At 51.7% G+C, this 4,368-nt stretch overlaps 1 long non-coding RNA gene across 1 annotated transcript; it reads left to right on the top strand.

Annotated features, from left to right (window-relative positions):
• Window positions 1-2,423: 2,423 nt before the first annotated feature.
• Window positions 2,424-3,360, top strand: LOC147652141 (uncharacterized). The gene is made up of 2 exons (XR_015289433.1): window positions 2,424-2,492; window positions 2,789-3,360. It is a non-coding gene; the product is annotated as an uncharacterized LOC147652141 (long non-coding RNA).
• Window positions 3,361-4,368: the final 1,008 nt, after the last annotated feature.

The following is a 4,368-nucleotide window of genomic DNA, read 5'->3' as shown; positions in this document are numbered from 1 at the left end:
AAGTAGAGGCCCTTCTTTTGGTTTGGATTCTTTAGGGAATTGTTTCCCATCTGAAAGGAAGACTCTGTGAAGGCAGCGGTTGTCCGGGCCACAAATACAGGTCATGAAGAAACAAAAGACGTGGCCGAGGCCTCCTACATCCCACACTAAGGAGTCAGCCAAGGGAAAGGAGCTTTTGGGAGTCGTGCCTGGGGGAGGAGGGACAGGCAGTGGGGTTATGGCTGTCTCTTAGCTGGGGGACACGGCTCAAAGGGCAGATGGTTGAGGTTTTGGTGTTGGACTGCTGCTGCCCAGAGGATCCACTGCTACTGCAGAACTTTTCCATCTCTGTGTCTCTTTAATGTGGGTGAGCCTCTGCTCCCAGGTGTGGCCATGTAACTGGGTCCTTTCAATACCCAATCACTCTGGGAGGGATCCTCACCATGTGCTTGGGTGCCTGAGGGGAAAACAGGGACCCCGACCACCTCTGTAAGGGAGCGTTTCAAGGCTGCTTGTGGGAGCCCAGCAGCTGCTGCTGTTGCCAGGGCATTACACAGGTGACAGCCAGGGAACACCCAAAAACAAAGCCCCCCTCCACCTTTTTTTTCTCCTTCCAGGGCTGCCCAGACCCTGCTGTTTCTGCTGCTGCTCTGGATTTTTAGTACACTTCTAGCTCAACATCTCTGGGTCTGCCCAGCCTCATGCTGCTCCTGCCACAGCTTTGAGCTCATTGCTAAACTGTTTGCCACCCCGGGCCTGCACTCCTCTGCAGTTCCATCCTGGTCCCTCCAGGTTCCTGCTATAGTCCATTTCACCAACTTTATATCGCCCCACATTTGGGTGCCTAAACGACTGCAGTGGGTCGACCCTGGCTGGGTGCCAGGTGTCCACTGTCGCTCTGTCACTGTCTTTCCCACTGGGACGGGGAAGAGAATAAGACAGAGAACAGCCAGCAGGGTGAGATAAGGCAGTTTTATTACAGTAAAATAAAGAACTAAGCAGAGATCTGTGCTTGCATGGGCTGAAGAGAAAAAAGTCACTCTCTACTTCCCATCAGTAATCATGTTTGGACATTTTCTGAAATGAAGGGCTTCAGCATGCGTAACGGGTCCTCCAGAAGGCAAACACTGAAAACTCAGAAATACCCGCCCCCTTCCTCCTCTCTCTCTTAGATTACCTCTCTGAGCTGTTGTCATAAGGTATGGAATATCCCTTTGGCTACTTTGGGTCAGTTGGCTTGGTTGTGTCCTCTCCCAGGATCTTGCCCACTCCCATCCCCTTTGATGTGGGAAGGAATGTCAGAGGGACAGCACTGCCAGGCAGTTGCCAAAACACTGGTCTGTTCTCAACACCCACCCAGGTACCAATGCACAGCACAGCACTGGAAGGGCTGTGAACTTTACCTTGGTCAAAACCCATACAGGTGCTATGGAAAGTTTTGGATTCTGGCATGTGAGTGCCCTTCTGCACCTCAGACCAGACCATCCTGACAAAACCCATTAAACGACCAGCAGAATTGCATATTCTAAAAACAGGGGAACCTACCTCAACCCCTCCATAGTCAGCTAAGAATATCTGCTGCTGCTACAAAAATTGACTACTTACCAACAAAACACAAATGTGCAGATGAAATGATCCCAGCCTCTGCAGAAAGGATTCTTAATGTGTTAAGACCTTTTCTGAGAGGGACCCCAACTGAACTAAGAGATTGTTTAGTTGGGAGATGACACAAAGTCCGGGAAGATTTAGTGCGCAGCGATGCTTTGAACAGCCTGCAAACCCCAGGAAAATCAATCCCAACATGGGGAAACCTCCTGTATCTCATGATGTCTCATTCACCGACACCTGAGCCAAACACATGAAGTTGTGTAAAGCTGAAGGTGGAGAGCTGTCACTGTGAAAACAGGAATGGAAACAGTAGAAGGAAATACAAAGGTAGAGGGGTGAGTGTGAGAAAGAAGCAAGGCTGAAAGTGCAGAAGATTGCTGGGAAGCCTGGAAGAAAGTAGATTACACACTATCTGAGAACAGGAAAGGCGTCCTGTTTCTTCCCAGCTTGCAAGCCTTGAGAAAAGTAACAAACTGTCAGGCCCATGGATTTATTAGAGGCCTGCAGCCGTGTTGCTTGTGAAGGACTGAAGAGATTGTCCCACTGTTGAACGCCGTCAGCTTCATGGGTGAGCCAGGAGCCCGGGCTGGCTCCCGGCCCCGCCGCAGCTCGGCCCCGGCCCCGGCTGCTGCTGTCCCGGCAGCGGCACCCGGGCCCGGCGCCCTGGAGCCCCGGCTGCCCTCGGGGCTGCTGCCGGCCTCTGGCAGCCGTGCCCTTGGGCTGAGCCAGGATGCGGCAAGGGCTGGGGCTGAGCCCTGCCGGGGCGGGAGGCCGTGTGGCCCCAGGGCTGGCAGCGCCGCTGGCAGGGAGCTGTGCTGCCGGGGCCCTGACAGGCTCTGTGTTCCCAGGGACGGCCAGGAAGCACCTGAGGGCGTAGCAAGAAGAGCTGCAGGCCCTCATCGAGGGTGAGTGAGAGCTGGCAGTGAGGGGCTGGCACTGGGGGAGCTGCAATCCGTGCGTGAGCTGCAGAGAGCTTCTGTCCTCGTGTGCACACCTTGGTGGTGTGGGAACATCACAGAGAGATTTCAGGGACATGGGGGGCGGATTTGGGTGGGGTGACCAGGACCTTGCAGCTGATCCTGTTGGCCTCTTCACTCTCGTGGCCACAGCAAGAGCAGGCTGGCATGGCCCTGGCAGGACTTTCTCCTAGGATTGCCACAGATCTGGGCTCTGATCGTGGCTCTGTTCCCCTCTCTTGCAGCACTTCAAGTCCTGAGAAGAGATGACAACCCTTCTCAGAGGAGCACAGTTTTTCAGCAGACATTTATTGAAAGAACAGCAGAAGTTCGCTCGTCTGCTGCTTTAGGAGAACCAGTCTTCCTATAAGATGCCATGGAAGACGAGACTACGCTGAAACCAGAAGAGACCAGCTGGAGCTCCAGGCACAGCTGACAACTGGCACAGCTGAGCCTGTGGGAAGCTCGCATGGCTTCAGCCCTTTCCTCCTGCCTGTAGATAGTTCTGTCCCTGCAGCCCTCAGAAACTGCCCATCCCTTCTTTTTCCCTTCAGTTTCCCTCCCTTTTGAATACCTCCCTCCCTGTGGCCCTCAGACACTTTCCATCCCTTCTTTTTCCCTCCATTCTCCTTCCCTTTTGATAGCTCCATGCCTCCAGCCCTCAGACACTGCCCATCCCTTCTTTTTCCCACTAGTTTCCATCCCTTTTCACAGCTCCATCCCCCCGCCCTCAGACCTTGCCCATCCCCTTTTTTGCCCCTCAGCTCATCCCTTTGCTTCGCATCCCATCAATAAACAGTTTTGCTTTTTCACTAAACCTGCATCTCTGTGGAGTTGAACGGTCACAAATCCAGAGTGCTGTGACACACAGGCCCCTCCTGCCGTTCTCTCCTGCACTGTGTTTTGTGCAGAGACGCAGAAGAACGAGTGCAGATCAGGCTGGAAAGGTCCCTGTGCTGAAGGCCCCGTTCCACAGCATTGTGGAGTTAAAGGTCTTGCTTAGCACCCTGAAGGCCTTGGATTTTGGAAGAGCCAAGCTGAGTGTGCCCTGAACCCGGCTGTGAAGTGTCGCACTATATTAGAAACGGAGAGATATATGACACAGACTCTCTGGCTGGGTTGATCAAGAGAGAGATTTATTATTTTTGATCTTCATTTATAGACATCTTTGAGAATGTCAGAGTGGTAAAACTCTTACTGGGCATTAAACTTACACATCATTATCATTGGACAAGTGCAACGCCACCCCTTGACTGCTTCTTGCAAGTAAACAGCAAGGATCCTGAACAACACCTACAAAGATTGTTGTCTTTCTCCACGGATTGTTTGGATTCTTCTTTATGCTTCCTCAGCATATGCTTCTCAGATTGAGAAGCTTGTGTGACCTAGTTCCACACAGGCTGTGTTCCCTGCTTGCTTTTTGCATTTAGCAGCCACAGCTCCTCTTTTTCCTTTTAGGGCAGAAAGGCAGCATTTGGAATGTCCTGCTAGGCCCCTGCAGGAAAGAGAACAAGCACAGCATCAGAGGTCCCTTTAGTAACTTGTTGATTACCAGATGGAACCTGAATTGAACACTGACTTAGAATGGTCAGGGAAGTTCTCTGGCACATGCTGTCGAATCCTTTATGCATTACCATCAAGTCCTGTTGTTCATTCTTGCAAGGAATCAGTTCAACTTGGCAACTTGGAGTTGATTTACTAAAATATGGGTATGATCTAGTATCAGAATCCAGCTATAACAGAGAAAGACTCTTTAACTGATTACGGTTAAAAAGTGTGTGTTTATTGGCAGTGCTGGGCCGATGGGCAGGGTCACCCCTTAATA

The sequence above is a fragment of the Cyanistes caeruleus genome, chromosome 7, assembly GCF_971803275.1.
Source record: "Cyanistes caeruleus chromosome 7, bCyaCae1.hap1.1, whole genome shotgun sequence".
Lineage (NCBI taxonomy): Eukaryota > Metazoa > Chordata > Aves > Passeriformes > Paridae > Cyanistes > Cyanistes caeruleus.
Note: the sequence above shows the minus strand (reverse complement) of the source record. Positions and strands in the feature narration are given on the sequence as shown.